General features: G+C 43.2%; 1 protein-coding gene across 1 annotated transcript in view; it reads right to left on the bottom strand.

Annotated features, from left to right (window-relative positions):
* LOC124616368 (Down syndrome cell adhesion molecule-like protein Dscam2) overlaps nt 1-23,006 on the bottom strand; it is a 445,499-nt gene that overhangs the window by 387,184 nt on the left and 35,309 nt on the right. The window lies entirely within an intron of this gene.

Raw genomic sequence — 23,006 nt, 5'->3', positions numbered from 1 at the left:
TGTAGAAAAGTAATGCGCCCGGATTTTTTATGTGAAAACTGCTAAAGCTTTTAAAATAAAACAAACGTTACCAACATTGCGCGTCTTTATTAATCATGTCTACAAATTTACTTCTCAACCAAGTCTCCGTGGGGACGACACATTTCTGCCAACGGGAGACTTATTTGTTGATACCATCATTGTAGAATGGTGAACTTCATTGACGGACTCACAACCTCACGTCTGTTTTTATCGCTTCATCACTATCAAAGTAAAGTCATCGAAGGTGTTCTCTAAGTTTTGGGACCGGATAAAAATCGGATGGAGCCAAGTCGGAATTGTAAGGAAGATGATCGATGGCAGTGAACCCAAGGCGTCAGATTGTTGCAGATGTCTCAGTGCTTGTTGGGTTCTGGTGTTGTCATACTGAAGGAGAGGGTGCCCCACGTGTGGGCGAACTCTTCGAATTCGAAACTCGATTACAGCACACTATTTATTACACACCAACACACTTACCCTACACACCACCATGTTACACGCGTCAATTAGGAGCTCTCTAACAGCAGAGGGCTGCAAATATGCATGCATAAAGGGTAAAGATACGGAATGTTAATAACATTTGTTTTTTTTAATAAGCTGTAAGAGATTTCACATAAAAAATTCGGAGGCATTACTTTTCAGTACTCTCGTAATTATGTTTGCAGAAGATATAGCGACGATCAGTTGTAATTTTCATTTAGTTAAAGGGTTTCACTGATTTCAGAGACGCGCTCTCACACATCCATACATGATGCATAATGATTCATGTTGTGACTGGCAATTCGCAATTTTTCACAAACACAACTTTTATTGTTGTAAGTTCACAAGGTTGATGACAGAACAGTCCGCAGTTCGTGGTTGTGAGGTAGCGTTCTCGCTTCCCGCGCCCGGGTTCCCGGGTTCGATTCCCGGAGGGGTCAGGGATTTTCTCTGCCTCGTGATGACTGGGTGTTGTGTGCTGTCCTTAGGTTAGTTAGGTTTAAGTAGTTCTAAGTTCTAGGGGACTGCTGACCATAGATGTTAAGTCCCATAGTGCTCAGAGCCATTTGAACCATTTGATGACAGAACAACAAAACTAAAGGTAACAATAACGATGCCAGTAAAAGTGTCCTAATTGAAGCAAACAAAAGTTCTCTTCTAATTTTCTACAATGGTTTGTGGTAACACACACACATACTAGTAACAGTCCAATTCAGAGACGAAGACGTGATCTTTAACGGTCGCAGTTCACGAGGTCGGCATCCGGCGTGAATCGAACTTCGGGGGTGGCAAATCAGGTTCTGGCGTAGTGATACTTCCTGCAGGCCGTGCCTCGCGCTCCCCCTGCAGGAAGTAGTGCTCGGAATGTCTGTTTCCATTATCTTGGATGTAAATAGCCGGTGTTTACCATGATGCTTTTGGTACGCCTTGGGCATAGACAACCTCGTCCTCTGTGGTGTAATATGGGTTGCCGGCCCTCAGGGGCTACCTTGGCTCCGGTGTAGCAACTCATAATACTGCGAATAAGGCGTTGTAAGATTTATTGCGGTGCCATAAGGATTCCAGTTTTGTACTGTTGAGAACTTCCGTCACATGGAACTGAGGTCCGTACGCGTTACTAGAAAAACCGCACGTATCGTTGCAGAATACAAACCCTAAGGACTGTAGCCTTCACGGTACACGTACACAACGTATGCAGCACATCTAGTCACTCCGATGAGAATAACAGTGCCGCCGCATCGGCACCTTTCTACAAATTTGATAGAGTTGTAACGCGTTAGGTCGAAGGAAGGATGGAAGATTAGGATTTAACGTCCCTTAGACACAGACGTCATTACAGATGGTTTCAGGCCGAGTCATGTTGACGGCAAGGATCGGTCTCCAGGCACCACGCTGTCCACTTACAATGAACAAGGCACCACATTCGTCGTGTCATGCGGCGCTTTTGTGTGAGACGAATGCATCTGACAGATCATCGAGTTTGAGCAACAGCTGCTGAAACGCAACGGCACCCAAATTGAAGGGCGATGTGTCGACAGCAGTGAGTTTAATAACCGAGACAGATTATGTACTGGTCAGCATATTGATTCATTTCAGAAAAGATAGGTACGGTTGTCCACCTCTCCTGTGCTACCGTTGAATATTTCCTCCTTCCAGAAACCTTCAACATAAGAGTGAAAAGATGCTAGTGTAGTATAGGGTAGGGCCACCCATAGGTATTCACTGTAAGAGTGCTACTTTCCTAAGTCTCATACTGTGTGCACACAGGTCACAGACAGAGCAAAATACTCAAGGTGTCTCCGTACACAGATTGTTGCGCTCATATTAAGCGTTCTCGCACTCGGCGTACGAGGTACAGTACAAGTTTTCTTTGAAGAGCTCCTTGATTTCATTCGTGATATTACCCTCCTAAAGGAAAACCAAGAATATTGTTGATACTGTTCAGATCATAATGTGTGATGTTTTTATAATTATCGCAAGCAGTAAAATTAATGCAATTTCTACATCGAAGATTAGAAAAATTACATCAATTAAAAAAAAATTGAAGGGAGAAAGGGAGTCTAGCGGTAGTGTGACCCACAAAATTGTACCTTGATGAGAAATGTTCTCGTGAACCTCGGAGATCCTTTAATCAATGGACTACAGGGTGCTTACAATCAAAGGAGTACGCTCTGCGCAATGCATGCTACAGAGAAGTTGTGTGGTGACTCTCAAGGATCAAGTTCCGTTTCTTCTGCTTGACTGAAATGGAAGATGGTATCGTGGTTGATATCAATTCAGTAGCGATGACTGAGCGTGTTCGGCAGTGTTTGCGTCGAACTGTTGGTTGTTGCCTTGCACATGTGGTTCATAAGAGGTGTAGGGTAAGGACCAGTTGGATTATTAAATATGAGAATTTTTTGCTGTCAGACGGAACATAACTGGTAATATGACGGGTGAAGCTTATCATCAAACATACAGGGAAACACTGTACACGTAATTATAGACCTCGTGAGTAAACTATTTTCAAGTTGCGTGGAAAATAATCGCAACATCTAATCAACTGATACTAGGGTATAATGGGAATATGTGACTCATAGATCGCGGCTATTAAAGACCGTTGTAACTCCCAAACGAGTACATTCTTTTAAAGTCAACACGGACTGAGCAGCAAAAGAGCGTATTGATGGTCATTTGGTCTCGGAGATAAGAAGGCTTATTTGACTGAATGAATCTTTCATTGTCCAATGAAGCCGCTTGGTAAACTAAAACTGTGAACTTCAGTGTTCAGACAGGTTTTTCGTCATTTACCCAATAATTTTAGTATTGGCTGATATTGGTAATCGAAGTATTATTCTAACACTGAGTAATTAGAACACATACTAGAAGTCCTAATAATGAAAATTAAGATTTTGAAATAAAAATTAGACTGCGGTATTTTGCTTGTAACACATTTCCCTTCTATTTCTGTGCTGACACACATTAACGAATATTCTAAGTATTCGACATCTGTTATTTTCTCCCACAACAGGCAGCTACAAATCACACTGCCATTGTGACTGAGTAACCCATATGGTAACGAACGGAGAAACACAAAGCGATGTAACAGAAGTGGGTTCAGAAAAAGAAAGCAAAATAGTGGCATCTTTTCCACAATTTTCGTTTCCTTCACTGACGATAAAAGCTATGCTCTTGATTCACAGTAAATGTATTCTTCATGAAACTCACGAAAAAGACATGGCGCCGTCTTTAAGGAATATGCGATACATGTTCTGAGGTGATTTTATGAACGTTTCCCTAGCTTCATAGTGCGCCTGAAGTTCCGTCATTGTCGCCATACTGGTAACTGAGCCAGGACTCTCACAGGTCACATTTCTTCCCCCTTTCATAGCGTACGCTAAGTTCGGTCATCATCATTGTACCAGTAACTCAACTAGGATTCTCATAGGCCACATTTGTTCCGCCTTTCTGTTCTGTTTGATAAATGCTTTGGTTAGCAAATACGCTGTGTCAGCATACAAAGTGCATAAAATCTTTTGCAACGTCTGAGACGCAGGACCTGTCGCGGTTAGACAGCACCTTACGGGAAAATTCTGCCGAAAGTGAACCATTACTTTATCACTTTGCCACGATCGTGATGTAATAGCGTACAGCTGAGCCACAAGTCACAGACGTAACTAGGTCACAGCACACCAACAGCTACGGGCATCGACCGGCACAGCAGCAGGGAGACTGCCACACAGGAGTCCCAAGTGCCAACGACATGGGGTGTTGAACAAACTTCACTGCCGAATGACAACAGATGGACCTCAATCACCGACCCAGTTCCAGACATTTCCGTGCTATACAGAAACGCAGCCCCTTCTGCGACGTTAGCGCAGCATTTAAATCCGTGGGTGCACGGCGTCATGAAGGTCGAACAGCTGGGCACTGCTGCTGCACCAAGTATGTGTCGTCACAGCCTCGGAGCAACGCCATAGCGATGTCGCAGCTGTCAACACCGCCGCTGGGCTCCGAGCCAACAAACGCCGCCTGATTGCCCTGGCCCTCGCAACCAGCACCCTGCTACCATCTCCTCGGGAGCGCTCGCCAACGTATCTGCCGCGAGTGCCGGACATTTGCCATGCCGGACATTTGCCACACTTGCCCCTTTGCCAGGTAGCGATCCCTCAGGTAAGGGACGCCCTTCCTCGACATACTTCTATCCACTATCAAACCGCCGTTTCCACATCTTACTCGATACAATCAGTACGTAAGGCACGTTCTTCTTCGACACCTTAGCCAAATACAGAGCTTATTTCCCGAAATAGAAATATTTATAACTTTTGGAAAAATAAAGCAATACCGACTATTATGTCAGTTAGTAATTAGTTCTGCCAAGTATAATATAGATCCCTCTGCCTGTACGGTAGCTTCCTTTCACGCCTACTGATTGCGATAGAAACAGTCCATCGCCATGGAAGCAACAACAAAGGAACGATACAAAGAGAATGCGAATGTACACTAATCATGTCTTTTTGATCACTGCATTTGTGCCTACTTTAATTACTACAACTGCATGTCCAAAGGACAATAAGGAAAGAAAAAATGTGTATGTGAATGTGAGAAAAGAAAAACGACATACGTCATATTAATTTACTCTCTAAAAATTCGATATATCTTGCGGCGAAACATTAGTTAATAAAGTGTAGCGGGACAATGTTCAAAGCATGACTGAAAATACGTTCTCTAAATAGAGATAAGAACATCTATGATTGACATGTCATCTAAAGTCGACGTACAATTTTAAAATGTTAGAAATAAGGAAGTGAAGTAATACAGAATGCTATGCTTATAACGTACGTTGTTGTTCTACACTGTTTAGCTCTCGTATTTAAAGGGTCACAGAGAAAGAATCCTAGGTTTTGGAGGGAAAAGCCATAATTGTAATGATCTGCACTACAACAGAAACAAGAAGCACAAGTTAAAGAAAAATAATGTAATGTGTGTTCCAGCTCACAATTGACATTGAACCAGATAGCTCCTGTGACTTAGTATTGGCAGAGGCTATATTTGGCAACCGGAAGAAATTAATTACTGGTTCCTTTTACCGACCTCCGGCCTCAGATGAAACAGTTGCTGAACAGTTCAAAGAAAACTTGAGTCTCATCACAAATAGGTACCCTACTCATAAAGCTGGCAGTGACTTCAATCTACATTTTGAGACCCTATTGTTGATAGAAAACAACCTCCTTAATTGTTCTAAATGCTTTTTTTAATTATTTTGAACCACTGGTTCACGAGGCCATTCAAATTGTAAATAACTTACGAAAACACACTTGACCCCTTTGCCACAAATAATCCTGAGCATCTCGACGGATACGGTAATTAGTGAACACACAGTCGTAGCGAGGCTCAGTTCCGTAACAAAGAAATTCACAAAAACTAAAGGCGAAATATATCTATTTATAAAAGCAACTAAAAATTCGGTAAACGTCTTTCTAAGAGACAGTCTCCAATACTTCCAAACAATGTAAGTGAAGACCATATGTGGCTTAAGTTCAAAGAAATAGTATCAACAGCACTCGAGAGATTCATACCAAATAAATTAATAAGAGGCGGAACTGATCCCCCATGGTACACAAAACACGAAAGAAAGCTGCTGCAGGAACACCGAAAAAGGCAAGTATAATTTAGACGAATGCAAAATATCCAAAATTGGCGAAGTTTTACTGAGGCTCGAAATTTGGTACGGATTTCAATGCGAGATGCATTTATTAGTTTCCACAACGAAACTCTCTCTAGAAATGTGGCGGGAAATCCAAAGAGATTCTGGTTCTATGTTAAGTAAATCAGCGGAAAGGCTCAGTAAGCGATGTGGGGGAGGAGGAGGGGGAGACAAGGGACCCAACCCTTCTGAGCAGGTAAAATTGTGACAAATGTCCGGCGTGGCAAATGTCCGCACACCTCTGCTGCCCCTCCGGTCGGAGGCATGAACGGACGACCACCCAACTCCAGCCCGCCTGCCCACTAGCCGTGCCCCGCTGCTCTTCAGCCTTCGGTCCAGAGTTTGACTCTGGGTGCGCTGCCACCTGCCGCAACACTAGAAGACATAGCAGAGCTGCGTAAAGTGCCCTGCTCCCGCCACTGAGTACGGATGGCGGTTATCGCTGATAGAACCGGTTTCCGGTTATACCGGTTTCATCTCCGGTTTAACCTGTCTCCAAGAACCGTTGAAAGTAACCAGCTTATGAAATAAACGATTTTCGGATTTTTAATTACTTTTACTCCCAACAATAAACGTACACACTGAACAAAGATGGAAAAATGTAAGACTCTCTCAGCCTTTTGCATTATACGTTTCAAGACACATAAATAAAAACATCAACTCAGGCAAATAAAGGAAAACTTAGTCCGTACATGGTTCACTGCAATTCTCTAAAAGTAATGAGGGGTTGAATACCATAGAAAATTAACCACTATTCTCCTACGATACTAATTTTTTAAATCCTTCCTCGAAAATCATTTTGTAATCGAAGATCATACCAATATTTCGGCACTACGAATAGTCAGTGTTAGGGGATGAAAACTGAGCTTGGAGAATATTTTTAGTGCCGTGTTAAGTTTTCTTTTTACGAGGACTCCAAACAGATAAAGACATGTTACGTAGACACATGCAGAAGATCAGCTACTTTCTACTTTTACTGTAAATTATGTGTGAACTGTTAACTTTTTACTTTATTACTGTTGCCATAAGTTCCTTTCTCTTTTTGTTATTTCATAGAAATGGAAGAAAATAAGGTTTTGTCTAAATGATGTAGCCGGACGCGGTGGACAAGCGGTTCTAGGCTCTTCAGTCCGGAAGCGCGCGAGTGCTACGGTCGCAGGTTCGAATCCTGCCTCGGGCATGGATGTGTGTGATGTTCTTAGGTTAGTTAGGTTTAAGTAGTTCTAAGTTCTAGGGGACTGATGACCTAAGATGTTAAGTCCCGTAGTTCTCAGAGCCGTTTGAACGATCTTTTGTAAACGTTGTAGCGTTCTTATTCTTTATTTACTTCGAATAAAAATCTAGTTTTGTGATCAAATACATATCTCTAGTTTTTAGTAGTAATTTGAATGCAATTTATTTTTTGCTGACAAAACCAAAAATGCTCATTCAAAATATTCAGATGATAGTGACCAAAATGTAACTTTTATTAGGAGCAGCTACATGACAATAGTTTAAATTTCAGTAATGAATTATTGGAATGGCGAATATTTATTCCTGAGTCGGTTCGTAAGTAGTCGTTCTACAACAACGCTGCGAGGAGTGGCCTTGTGGTTTGAGGCGTCATGTCACAGACAGCGCAGCCACTCCCGCCGAAGGTTCGAGTTCTCCCTCGGGTATGGGTGTTTGTGTTGTTGTTAGCATACGTTAGTTTAAGTAGTGTGTACGTCTAGGGACCGATGATCTAAGCAGTTTGGTTCAAATGGTTCAAATGGCTCTGAGCACTATGGGACTTAACATCTCAGGTCATCAGTCCCCTAGAACTTAGAGCTACTTAAACCTAACTACCCTAAGGACATCACACACATCCATGCCCGTGGCAGGATTCGAACCTGGCACCGTAGCGGTCGCGCGGTTCCAGACTGAAGCGCCTAGAACCGTTCGGCTACCAGCGGCCAGCAGCAGCTTGGCCCCTTAGGAATTCACACATAAAAAAATAATATATATATATTGTTGACGCCTTTTATCAGAAGCAATATCACTGAGCAGCTACAGAACTTCGTTGCAAACTGGTTTTTGAAAACAGTTTTATCTAAAAACGAAAAATTTTGTCTCACTGTTACTGCATAAACGGTTTCATGCCTGGTTATTAGTAAAAAATAAAAATACCTATTACAGCTGAGACCAAACAAATGCCGAAAATACCGGTTGTTCAGATATAAAATACAGACGTGAGTTTTAACCTATTGGTTTCTCTCACTCCTCTCACCGAGTCAGCGCGAATAGGCATTCCCGTGTAAGCAGCTCGCCTCCCAGTTGCGTACGAAGCGCCGGTGGGCACCTGCCTCGCTTACCGGGCCGAATACAAATACTGCGGAACGACGTCAAACTGCGCCGGAGACGAGGGAGAACTCAGTGACTATTCAAGTTTAACAGACTAATAAAGATATGTTTGTTTGTCTAATGCTTTCATCTCCCAGGACACTACAGGTGGGAGCAGAGCCCATCCTAACATGCACTTAGTCGGCTGCCCCTAGCCAGTAGCGGTCATTCGCATCCCCGACCGTTACAGCGACGTACCGTGACAGTGATGAGAGCAACAATTGTGTCATAGTAAAACTCCTGAAATTTATGGCTTTCAGAGTAATCGCGAGCTTTCGATAGAAAGGGTGTTCTAAGTAATCAGTTAAAAAAGCTGTTTCTTGTTTTGTCATCCTTGTATCCTAACTTTTCTTGAAAATTTAAATTTCCTTCCACATTAAAACTATTCATTGAGTCGATTGATACATGTTTCTATCACATCCATCCAGTTATCGAATAATGCGGTGATATTCATAACCGATTCCAGCATCATTTACTATGTTCAGACTGTATACTCATAGGCGGTATTTGGTGAACAAAGCATTCACAACATATGTTGTCAGTTGTTAGGTTTTCACACTCACGAAAACAACATTTTAATAAATTACTTTAACACGGCTACTACTAGAACTTATGTCTTCGTTTCTTTTCCCCTAAAGTAATGAAACAGTTGTCAACTCAGGGTAGCAGTTGCATACTGTCACTCTATAATTACATTTTGCTAAAAGTATAGAGATATCGTAGACGTCGTTGTATGGAGACAAGTTCAAAATTTCAGTTACTGTAATGGAGTGCTAATACTTATTGTTTGTAGGGAAATGAAGAGGTACTGGTAGAGGTCGTGTACGATCAGACCCTTTGCTGAGAATAAAGCCATTCTTCGAATACAAATCGACAAGCAGCCACCTCTTCATCGTTATATTCGTGAATTGTATAAAAACCGAAGAAGATAATTTCAAATGCAAATGAAAAATTTGCATCGTCCTTGCACGTAACATGAAATGATACTATCTGCCCAGGATGAATCAGCATGGAACGTCCAGAAACAGCCATCTCAAAATTGCTCATATAACTGTATAAAATGAACTACGAGAGCAGTTCAATAAGTAATGCAACACATTTTTTTTCTCGGCCAATTTTGGTTGAAAAAACCGGAAATTTCTTGTGGAATATTTTCAAACATTCCCGCTTCGTCTCGTATAGTTTCATTGACTTCCGACAGGTGGCAGCGCTGTACGGAGCTGTTAAAATGGCGTCTGTAACGGATGTGCGTTGCAAACAACGGGCAGTGATCGAGTTTCTTTTGGCGGAAAACCAGGGCATCTCAGATATTCATAGGCGCTTGCAGAATGTCTACGGTGATCTGGCAGTGGACAAAAGCATGGTGAGTCGTTGGGCAAAGCGTGTGTCATCATCGCCGCAAGGTCAAGCAAGACTGTCTGATCTCGCGCGTGCGGGCCGGCCGTGCACAGCTGTGACTCCTGCAATGGCGGAGCGTGCGAACACACTCGTTCGAGATGATCGACGGATCACCATCAAACAACTCAGTGCTCAACTTGACATCTCTGTTGGTAGTGCTGTCACAATTGTTCACCAGTTGGGATATTCAAAGGTTTGTTCCCGCTGGGTCCCTCGTTGTCTAACCGAACACCATAAAGAGCAAAGGAGAACCATCTGTGCGGAATTGCTTGCTCGTCATGTGGCTGAGGGTGACAATTTCTTGTCAAAGATTGTTACAGGCGATGAAACATGGGTTCATCACTTCGAACCTGAAACAAAACGGCAATCAATGGAGTGGCGCCGCACCCACTCCCCTACCAAGAAAAAGTTTAAAGCCATACCCTCAGCCGGTAAAGTCATGGTTACAGTCTTCTGGGACGCTGAAGGGCTTATTCTGTTCGATGTCCTTCCCCATGGTCAAACGATCAACTCTGAAGTGTATTGTGCTACTCTTCTGAAATTGAAGAAACGACTTCAGCGTGTTCGTAGGCACAAAAATCTGAACGAACTTCTCCTTCTTCATGACAACGCAAGACCTCACACAAGTCTTCGCACCCGAGAGGAGCTCACAAAACTTCAGTGGACTGTTCTTCCTCATGCACCCTACAGCCCCGATCTCGCACCGTCGGATTTCCATATGTTTGGCCCAATGAAGGACGCAATCCGTGGGAGGCACTACGCGGATGATGAAGAAGTTATTGATCCAGTACGACGTTGGCTCCGACATCGACCAGTGGAATGGTACCGTGGAGGCATACAGGCCCTCATTTCAAGGTGGCGTAAGGCCGTAGCATTGAATGGAGATTACGTTGAAAAATAGTGTTGTGTAGCTAAAAGATTGGGGAATAACCTGGTGTATTTCAATGCTGAATAAAACAACCCCTGTTTCAGAAAAAAATGTGTTGCATTACTTATTGAACTGCCCTCGTACAATAGTCATGTAACTCGCATTGCTCATATGTGTGTAAAATGAACTACAATAGTCGTATAACTCGCATTTAATTCATTGTACACTTTGCACAATATATTAAGTTAGGAAATTAGCTTGTAGATCAATATAATCTGAGGAAGAGGGTAATGGTTTGATCGAATTGAAATTCATCCGTATTTAGTTAAATTAACTGTAACAATGTTAGGGTAACTCCTATAGTGAAATAGACTAACTTGAGAGTGATTTTTCCTAAATGCATGTGCTTCGCTCCATAGTAACATTTAAAGTCTGTAGAATATCAGTTTTGAGTTCAGTTTTTGATAGATTTTAGTAAATAAGTTTGTTAAAAATGTTCTATACTTTCGAATGACTTGAATTAAATGCATAGGTAAAAATGAAAATGCCACGTGGCTAGGGCCTCCCGTCGGGTAGACCGTTCGCTTCATGCAAGTCTTTCTAGTTGACACCACTTCGGCGACTTGCGCATCGATGGGGATGAAGTGTTGATGATAAGGGAAACACAAGATTGCAGCACTGCATTGATACCAATGGTCATCACTTCGAACACCGTCTGTAAATTGACGTTCATGCCACCTTTGTGACCATCGTTGACCTTCAGAGACCTTACTGTTACACATTACTGGATTCGTCTCGACAGCCGCCATCAGAAAGTAAGTACCAAACTGTAGCATGCCATTTAAAAAAAAAACAAAGTTGACTTTCATATCTCTGACGCGACCCCACCTAGCGATCCCTGTTGTCCCATGCAACTTTTGTCCCACAAACTTTTCAGTTCCTATCATACTTTCGGAGTTATTCTCGGTGGCAATAGTTAGTGACTCACCCTGTAGTTTGCGTACTTTTTTCATCTGTCTCGTTTTCATTTGACTGCCTCTTATAGTATGAAATGGCTAGGGTACCTCTCGGAAAAAAGAGAAAAAAAGGCCATGAAACAAGCAGGACTGCAACAAAGTAAAGAATATTAGAGTGCAACGTCTCGTCGATGACGAGGTCGTTAGGGACGGATTACATGCTAGAATTGCAAAAGAATGGCGTAAGAAAATCCGCCGAACCTTTTCAAAGGAACCATGCCAGAATTTTACTTGCCTAAAGCTGGAAGGCCGGAAGATGTTCTGACTCTCTGTCCTCCAGAAAGCGCGTCTAGTATATTACTTAATGCACCACTTCGCTCGGTAAGGAAGGTTTTGCAGAGTAAAAAATTGGACTTCACATAAGTTCGTAATTATCTGTAAATTGGCATACTTGACTATTAGCATAATTTGCGACCTTTTGGCTTGCAATCAGTCTTTCTCAGAATCACGACAGAACTATTTCTAAATAGTCAAGCGGCGGTTACGCTTCTCGAATGAGACTTAAAATGGGTCTCATTTCCATACTAGCTGCTCGCTGAAGGCGATTCTGGGGCTTGCCGGCCTCTTGGAGTGGGTTATGGAGCAAGGGGGACCGAAGCGGCTTATCTCTTCGATAAATCAACAGCATTCCTACCCAAATTGAATAGCGGATGGCGCGAAAGATTTATGCCTTAATCTCAGCTGCTCTAGAGAGAAACTTTCTCCTTTGACAAAAGGTAAAAAAGACAGGGGTCCAGTGCAGTATTTACTGGGTATTCATAACGCAAACTCTTATAACTATGCACTTGACGGAATTCACTGTCGCAATATTTCTTTGGAAAATCTTTTGCTAATAAAGAACCTTGCTTTAATTCCTTCAAAGCGAGGACTGCCGAAGTTTCGGGAAAAGACAGTGAGAAGCCATTTCAGTTGTTACAACTTAGCATCAGCGTTGTCTTTATAATGGGACCTACTTAATAACTCGAGAACTGTCGTCCCGGTAATGCCGGCTTAAAGCTGAACTCCCGGTTGGAAATACACTATTTTTACTCTTATTCTCTACTACGCTTGTGTTCTTGTTAACTCCTACAAAATATTAGCTTCTGAAACATTTAGCGTTACAGAAAACAACCTATTTCCCTATCTGTAAAAAAAAAAAAAAAGTTCAAATATGTGTGAAATCTTATGGGACTTAACTGCTAAGGTCATCAGTCCCTAAGCTTACACACTACTTAACCTAAATTATCCTAAGGGCAAACACACATACCCATGCCCGAGGGAGGACTCGAACCTCCGCCGGGACCCTCCCATCTGTCGTTCACATTTACAGATAAACATAATGGTACTCTTAGAAGCTTCTACACTACTGGCCATTAAAATTGCTACAGCACGAAATTAGGTGCTACAGACGCGAAATATCACCGATAGGAAGAAGATGCTGTGATGTGCAAATGATTAGCTTTTCAGAGCATTCACAAAGGGTTGGCGCCGGTGGCGACACCTACAACGTGCTGACATGAGGAAAATTGCCGACCGATTTCTCATACACAAACAGCAGTTGATCGGCGTTGCGTGGTGAAACGTTGTTGTGATGCCTCGTGTAAGGAGGAGAAATGCGTACCATCACGTTTCCGACTTTGATAAAGGTCGGATTGTAGCCTATCGCGATTGTGGTTTATCGTATCGCGACATTGCTGCTCGCGTTGGTCGAGATCCGATGACTGTTAGCAGAATATGGAATCGGTGGGTTCAGGAGGGTAATACGGAACGCCGTGCTGGATCCCAACGGCCTCGTATCACTAGCAGTCGAGATGATAGGCATCTTATCCGCATGGCTGTAACGGATCGTGCAGTCACGTCTCGATCCCTGAGTCAACAGATGGGGACGTTTGCAAGACAACAACCATCCGGACGAACAGTTCGACGACGTGTGCATCAGCATGGACATTCAGCTCGGCGACCATGTCTGCGGTTACCCTTGACGCTGCATCACAGACAGAAGCGCCTGCGATGGTGTACTCAAAGACGAACCTGGGTGCACGAATGGCAAAACGTCATTTTTTCGGGTGAATCCAGGTTTTTTTACATCATCATGGTGGTCGCATCCGTGTTTGGCGACATCCTGGTGAACGCACATTGGAAGCGTGATTTCGCCATCGCCATACTGGCGTATCAACCGGCGTGATGGTATGGGGTGTCATTGGTTACAAGTCTCGGTCACCTCTTGTTCGCATTGACGGCACTTTGAACAGAAGACGCTACATTTCAGATGTGTTACGACCCGTGGCTCTACCCTTCATTCGATCCCTGCGAAACCCTACATTTCATCAGGGTAATGCATGACCGCATGTTGCAGGTCCTGTACGGGCCTTTCTGGATACAGAAAATGTTCGACTGCTGCTCTGGCCAGCACATTCTCCAGATCTCTTACCAATTGAAAACGTCTGATCAATGGTGGCCGAGCAACTGGCTCGTCACAATACGTCAGTCACTATTCTTGATGACCTGTGGTATCGTGTTGAAGCTGCATGGGCAGCTGTACATGTACACGCCATCCAATCTTTGTTTGACTCAATGCCCAGGCGTATCAAGACCGTTATGACGGCCAGAGGAGGTTGTTTTCGGTACTGATTTCTCAGGATCTATGCACCGAAATTGCGTGAAAATCTAATCAGATGTCAGTTCTAGTATAATATATTTGTCCAATGAATGACCGTTTATCGTCTGCATTTCTTCTTGGTGTAGCAATTTTAATGGCCAGTAGTGTACGTCGATCACATTTTACCTGTACATTGAGATTTCAAAACACAAATAGCATCGACGTCCCAAAAGTAGTATGGGTTTAGCAACTTTTGATTGTTTCATTAGTTCCAGCTTTAAATTTAATATAAAATCTCACTTTTATGTTATGGCAGCGACAGAATCCAATAGGGACCGGAAATAGACCATTCACGAAATGGCAAATTTAATTAATTGTATCTTTTAAATTCCGTCTCTAAAATGACATAACTATGAAGGAGAAAAGTCGTGGGTACCATCAGTCTGTGAGTTGTTTACTCACAATTTTAATGTTTTAATGTATAGAGGTGAACGTGGTCCAGAAGGATACATGCACTAGTGTTGATCCATTGCGCCTTCCAGAATGACGAGAGCACCCAGGGAACGCCACGAAAACATTCCCTAGAACGTTATGGTGCCTCCTCCGACCTGGACCCTTCCGACGATTGTAGCCGTGTTTTTGCTTTCAGACGTTTCACACTGTACACGCCAACGGCCATCTGTGCGATGGAATACACCTCTCAGTGATCATCGAGTTGCGGTATCGTCGTGCAAATTCCGCCGTTTGTCGTTGATGAACAGCAGTCATCATCGGTGCATGAACCAGGCGCTTGCTGCAGAGGCCTTCGCTGCACAGTTTTTGAAGCTACAGTGTTGGTAGCCCTTTGGTTCTTATGCGCGGTTTTGTGTTGTGCCACGTTTTTCCAAGTTGTGCCGTTTTTCGAAGCACTGTATACTTTAGCCACGGAGCACGCAAACAGTTTACAAACTTAGCTGTTTCGGAAGTGCTTCTATCCTTGGCCCAAAAGCCAATGATCATGTCTTGTTAGACATCAGACAAATCGATCCGTTTCCGCACTTCGACAACGACGGCGCTGTTTTCCGCGTCCTCCCGACGCGCTTTATGCAGATTGGTCAGCCAGAACATTATGACCACCAAGAAAATAGCTGGTCTGAGGACCTTTGGCACGGATAACAACGGGAGCGTCTCGTTGCATGGAAGCAATGAGATCGTGGTAGGTCGCTGGAGGGAGTTGACACCACATCCTGCACACTCAAGTCACCTAATTCCCGTAAATTCGGGCGAGGAGGCGATGAGCTCTGACGCCTGATCGAACACATCCTAGATGTGTGCGATCGGGTTCAGATCTGGCCAGATGGCAGACCAGCACATCAACTGAAACTAGCCACTGTGTTCCTCGAACTACTCCATCACACTCCTGGTCTTCTAATATCGCGTGTTATCGTGCTGAAAAATGCTATTGCTATAGGAAACATTGTCATGAAGCAATGTACGTGGTCTGCAACCAGTGTACGATACTCCTTGGGCGTCATGGTGCCTTGCATGAGCTCCACTGGACCCATGGACGTCCACGTGAACGTTCTACAGAATTCGCGGACTACCTTCTCAAGAATCACTCAGTACGATCGGAAAATTGCATATTGCATATGGTGATGAAATTCTTCTGGGTGTTTAACCGCGTCTTGTATAAAATGCTTTAATTATAAACTTCAAATCAACGTTTCGACTTACTACAGTGGCCTTAACTCAGGGTGTCGTGGAGGAAACGTTTTATTTCACTGGTGGGGAACGTTTTGCAAAAGATTTGGATTTTCTCAGTATCTGCTTTCACCTCTAGCTTGTGACTAAACGTACGACAACCCCACAGTCAGGGCTTTATATTGTACCTCAAACGTAATGTCTTATGCCAAGCAACCACCGAGGTGTATCAATGAAACTGTGTCAGTGGCAATTCAAAAGTGGTCGCGAGGTCCCTAACGTGAAAACTGATAGTGCGCCTGTTACAGGAGGGAGGCCTGCTACAGGCAAGAACTTGGAATCCAGTGTGGATCCTGAATTTTAAAAACTTTAGGAGTAATGTTCTCAACAACAGCTACTGCATTTTTAGGAATATCTGCAACAGCAAGAACAGCAAATGTTACTGCTACTCATTCGAGAGCAATAGGTAAACAACGTGCCACAATCTAAGCAAATGCAGTTAATACTCCATAGTTGCAATAGAAGGTGTTTCAAAAAGAATGACCTGATTTTGGACGTAATAATTATAAAACATGGGACGTGCCGGCAAGGAAATTCCGTTGTTTGAATGGGCGTGGCCTAGAGTTTCAGAAAATCGTCGTTTGATATCAGTCGATGCGTGTTCTCAGTTTGCAGTGTGTCAGAAGTAATATAACGTCCGCCCAACATAAGGCGTTTCGTGTGCTGTATTTTCCAGAGAGAGTCAGTGATTTCGGCCCAGCGTGCTTTTCGTCGGAGTTTTTTCATTGATCCTCTTGTACCCAAAAACATTCGTCATTGGTATCGCCAATTTGAAGAGACAGGATGCTTGTGCAAAAGTAAGAGTCCTAGTCGACCTCGCACATCCTATGACATCGTGGAAAGAATGCAGCAAACGTTCGAGCCGAGAGCACGTAAGTCTGCTCGCCGCGCAAGCAGATAACTGACAATGCCTCATACCACTATCTGGCGAGTGTTAAGGCGTCATTTTGTCTATAAACCTTACAGACTACAATCAGTGGAAGCTCTTCGTGTTGGTGACACAACGAAACGGGATGATTTTAGGAGTGCTGCGCCAGAGGACATGGAAGACGAACATTTTTACCATTTTTAATTTTCAATGATGAAGCAACATTTCATGTTAGCGGTAAAGGAAACCGCGCATGTGGGGACCCCAGACCTCTCATGACATTACTGAGCACGAAAGAGACTCACCTGAAGGTTATTTATACCATTTATGCTGAAAAAGTATAGGGCCCTTATTTTTATAGGAAAACACAGTGACTGGAATGAGCTATTTTCAAGAGCTACAGAACTGACTTTTTCCGTAACTTCCGGAGTACTCCGATGACTTAATTCTCCAATAGGATGGAGCCCACCACACTGAGACAGCAGCGTACATCAGTTTCTCAGTGGTACTCTGCTTCATGGATAGGGCGCATGGGTCCCCGAGACACTACCCTGCATTCTTTGCCACCAAGCTCGCAAGACACGATATCACGCGATTTTTTTTGTGGGGATACGTGAAGGAATGTGTGTTCATCTTCCCCTTACCTCGTGACATAGAAAAATGAAGAACAGAATAACAGCTGCCATAATTTGTATAAAAGTAGATAAATTGTGTAAAGTTTATGGCGAATTTAGCTATCGTCAAGATGTTCGTGCTGCTGCTGACATACACATAGAGCATTTGTTAATAGCATAGCTAAAACTTTTAAGATTTTGTGAATATTTTACAATTGATCCCCCGTTTTTAGTATGTCTTTATCAATAAATATGGAATTTTGAAATCAGGTTATTCTGTTTGAAACACCTTGTACTTTCCAGCGTTAGATGAAGCCAAAGATGATAACACTCATAGCACCATCAATCAAGTCTCCATTTGCAGGCAAATAACTTGGCTGGTTCTGGTAGGCAATATCCCTTTTTGTTCTCTTAGCAACACAATTGTTTATAAATTGCTTTAAAACTAAATCTCTTTGCAAACCTACGTAGTACTCCACAATAAGAAACGTTTTCAGTTTAATCAGATTATGTATTGTTGAAACGCACGAAGCCAGAGGCTCAGATCAAATTCTTGCAACAACGAAAAAATGATTAGCAATCACATACTACTCGGGCAACCGCAAGTCGGCGCTGTCAGTTTACGTGCGTTGAGTAGAGTCGGTCGTACGAAAATTGGTGACATCATAGATCCATTAGCCCCTAATATTGTCATTAAAGCTCAGGCTTTAAGGAATTTGAAGTTTCCTCATTTGTGAACTTGTTCTTTATCGCAGCGGCTCACGAAATTTTGGCTGCGGCTGAAAAACCTGTGGCTACCGAATATGGAAGAAGCTGAAGTTCGAGGACTATACCCCTACACTCATGAGCACTTACATCTACCTCTGTACACCGCAAGCTACCTTAAGGTGTGTGAAGGAGTGCACTTCTGGTACCACTAACATTCCCCGCCTAGCCTATTCCAATCGTATTGGTGCGTGGGAAAATGAATGTAAGCCTCCGCAAGAGCTCCAATTTATCTGATTTCCCGTCGTTGTATTTCAAGAGAATGTGTGTGGAGGATGTATGTTGTCTCGCCGCGCGGTCTATGGTGGCGTCTTGTCACGGTCCGTGCGGCTCCCCCCGTCAGAGGTTCGAGTCCTCCCTCTGGCATGGGTGTGTGTGTCGTCCTTAACGTAAGTTATTTGAAGTTAGTTTAAATAGTGTGTAAGCTTAGGGACCGATGACTTCAGCAGTGTGGTCCCGTAAGACCTTACCACAAATTTACAGATTTATGTTGTCTCAGTCTTCTTAGAATGTTCGCAGTTTGGATTTTAAAAGCAAATTTCACCGAAATTTCTTTCGTGACGTTTGCCATAGGAGTGCTTACTGAACGAACCCACGCCGAAACGCAGTCTCTTCTTCGATGATCTTTTCTGTCTCACCGCGCGGAGTGGCTGTGGGGTTAGAGGCGCCATGTCACTAATTTTGTGGCCCCTCCCGCCGGAGGTTCGAGTCCTCCCTCCGGCACGGGTGTGAGTGTTGTCCTTAGCGTTTAGTTTAAGAAGCGTGTAAGTCTTGGGACCGATGACCTCAGTAGTTTGGTCCCTTAGGAATTCAGACACATTTGAACATTTTTTTATGTCTCCTCTGTTACTAATACCTGATGAGAGTCACAGACTGACGATAAATATTCGGAATAGGGTCGAACGAGCGTTTTGTGAGCGTTGTAATCATCTGATCCATTGCCTATTCATTACAGCACCTAGTCACATGGACAGTATAGGTAGTCGGCAAACCTAGCCGTCAAGAGTAAATCAAATAACTGTAAATTTTCATTAGTCACCGAGTCCTCTATCAGTTCTAAGATTTTGCAAACATTTTAAAACAGATCTTCTGAGATCTATTTCAAGACATGTTTAGATAATTTACAGTAACAGTATACTGCAGTTTAATTTCACTCCTGCAAACAAGTCATACGGCCACGGTTTTCCAAAGGCATACAAGGAACGCATGCTAGTTTCTTAGACGCTGGAGTTCACAAGTAAACAACACGAATCAAGTGTATTATCAGGAACGGCTGCGCCTACTAAGTTAATACTGACTATAACAGTGCAGAATAAGAAAGTGAAATTTCAACCGGACGCTGGCGGCTACTTATCTGTTACCAACGAGGTGATTTATTAGTTCATTAAATGTCTTGCATTTCCACTTAAAAAGCGAAACCTCATCTTTAGTGAGCAAGCAACTACGCTAATAGAGCAAATCACAGCGTCAGTCAGTTAAAAAAAAGTCAGCCGTGAATTAATGTTGCTAGTCACTGGAGACCCTTGGCTTACAGTAAACATGGATTAGATGTCAAGAACATAAAGCTTTTATTGAACCAACAATGCCGATATAACTTCGAAATCATCAGAGTCCTCACCTGCTAGTACGAGGGTTGCCAAGAAAGTAATGCACCGCATTTTTTTCTTCAACAATACTTTATTGAACATAATGAGAGTAACACATACGAATGAATGGTGTTTTATCTACACGACCTATTTTTCCTGGTAATCTCAATCTCATTCTAGAGCCTTCCTCCAATGCGGAACAAGGGGGTGTATGCCTTTTCGGTACCAATCCTTGTCCTGGTGGTGGTGGCAGTGCGTCACTGTGTGAATCATCTCCTCATCGTCCTCAAAATGTTTTCCACGTATGGCATCCTTTAATGGCCCAAATAAGCGGAAGTCCGAGGGGGCTAGGTCAGGTGTGTCAGTTGTGACAGCCGCAGATGGTGTCCCAGACAGCTGCAAATCTTGGAGCTCCCCCGAACCACCTTCTGATGCTGTCACCCTCCGTGTCCAACGACAGACTGTATTTCTGTCGACAGCAGATGCTCCACAGACTTTCCACAAGCGTTTGTGAATATTTCCCACAGTTTCCTTTTCTAGAGTGAGAAATGGCAATGAGGGCAGGTTGCTCGTAACGCACGTCACCTACAGACGGCATTTTGAAATTGTCCTGCAGCTACGCTATCTGCCGGGAGTGTCACTCAGGAGACTTCAAGTAATACATACGTAACGATTCGCATTCGTAGCATCTTTTTCGTCCGAGGAACGAGAGGAGGTTTTACGATCCGTTGACAATGAGATCAGTAGAGACGATTATAGAACAAAGCCATTTCAATTCATCTCTTTGGACCACTGCATGGGAAAGCCAGATTTGGTACAACAGTGACAGATCATTTCAACCATTTCATGTTACCTATGCGATACACCATTAGCTAATGGTCGCAAGCCAGATGGGTCGCAAATGCAACGTCTTCTTGACAAGAAGTAAAAAGAAATTATTGTTATAAATTTGCCTTTCGACCCTTATCACAGCTTGTGTCTTGAAATTGCTAGTGCTCTACTTATTTCATAGCGGCCCTTAGAACAATAGATGTATAATATTCATTGTACGAGTTGTTTTAATAACATAATCTAATCTTATGTCTTAGAGGTTGGTCTTCATCCGAGCGATCTGGTCATAAACTATTGACAAATGAACTCTAAAACTATGGGAGTGAAGTAAGTGAAACAGTCCCTGTGGCCCCGTTAACATCTCATCCGAAAGTTAATACAAATATTTTCAGTGACAGACGGCGATAAAAAAACCATAACATCGCTGAAGACATTCACTGCTACAAAACTTCTCAACAAAGATGATTATCGATAGAGTAACATCACACTTGTAGATAATCACGATTCTGATTACAAAAACTTACGAGTATCATGACGAAACTAAATACACCTGCATGTAAAAATTAACGTCAAAAATGACTTATTTTGACATGAGTCACAGAATATGAAATTTCACAAGAAAAGATTTATTTTGATTTCTCGTGCGAAAAAGCATCATCCGATATGAAACAGTGTAACACACTGCTCATGGGACTGCATCACTTTTTTCCTACTGTGCTGTAGTTCAAGTAGAAAGCACCGCTCTTTTGAATTCTCCTAATTTACAAGCAATAGCATTTCTTTGTCGTATATGTTCTGTTTACGTTGTACTGTTTTCATTGACGCAGTGATCTCTTCACATATAGTGGAGCAGGTAGTTACTTTAGAGAAAGCAGCATTCTTATTAGAGATAAAAATCGAGTTTAACACAGTCCATCCTCTTTCAGTGAGGTTATTCGTTCTTCTATTTGCATGTAGCAGACGAAGTTCGCTGATGAGCGCTATTTGGTACCAAAACACTCGATCCAGTAGTTTTACATACACAAAGTAGATTTGTCATGGATGTACCGTGTAAACTGATGCCGAAAATTTCTCTGGCATTAGATGTCTGACTGGTTCGACATGATGGCAGAACGACGTAACAGCATAGGGCAACGTTATAACATTATATAAACCAGAAACAAATCTCGAGCCCGTTAGGTTTATATCAGTGTTCATATAATTCTTTCCAGTCTCCAAAAACAGAAGGTAAACAGGAACCGTGTAAATGTCACCGATGAGCACAAAGTTACTGTGATTGTATATCTGCCCGATTCTCTCCGACATCTGCTTCTTTTACGTGCGAGTACATCCACGAGCACAGCATTTTTTTTTTATAAGGAACGGGAGTCATTGCTCAGGATTATACCACGAAAGGAAATCCTAAAAGATTTGCAACTCTTTTTCGGTAAACGATGCGGCCACAACACGATGTACCAGGCCGTGCGCTGGCACAAAGTTTTGAGTTACACAGGCGATGAATTTTGTCGACCTCGCTCGCGGATCCCACAAACGCAGCGTTCGCCTGTGTTATTTGTAACTCCTGATCACGTAATCCGCGCATTGAATATTTCGCCCATTATTCATTAGGAGCCCGCGTGGGAGGGCCGTCGCTTGTTCCGCATTTACCAAATGGCGAACCCGGCGCAACGGAACAAAAGCACACTGCGCGCCGAACCATATTATACGAGCGCCTGTCAGGGCCCGGACACGTCCGCGCAGCCATCGACAACTAGGCGCCAACTGCAGCGTGCGGCGGCATCGCAGGGTTCGCCGCGGGCTGATTGAAATAACACCAAATCACGGAGGGCGGCAGTGATTAGCGAGGCCGCCGGCCGGAAATTACCGGACAATGCGCCGGAATTAGAAAAAAAAGTTGCGCCGTTGTCAGAAATGTCATGTTAGGCAGGGTACGAAAAAGGAAAACAATGCGCGTTTAGGGATACAAGGGCGACACAGCCAGTCGGGGCTACATGAAAATTATTGGAGTGCGTTGATTCAGAGAGGCTGAAAAGCCGCCCTTGCCTGGTGATTGGGGTTATAGTCTCACTGATGAGGCTGTAAGAAGAACACTTATCGTGAAATCGCAATAGTTAGATCGCAGATGATTAAAGGTGAACTTTGTCTACATCCTTCGTAGACTCGGTCGCAGGTTCGAATCCTGCCTCGGGCATGGATG

This window comes from Schistocerca americana, chromosome 5, assembly GCF_021461395.2.
Source record: "Schistocerca americana isolate TAMUIC-IGC-003095 chromosome 5, iqSchAmer2.1, whole genome shotgun sequence".
Classification (NCBI taxonomy): Eukaryota; Metazoa; Arthropoda; class Insecta; order Orthoptera; family Acrididae; genus Schistocerca; species Schistocerca americana.
This window is presented reverse-complemented; position numbering and strand designations above follow the sequence as displayed.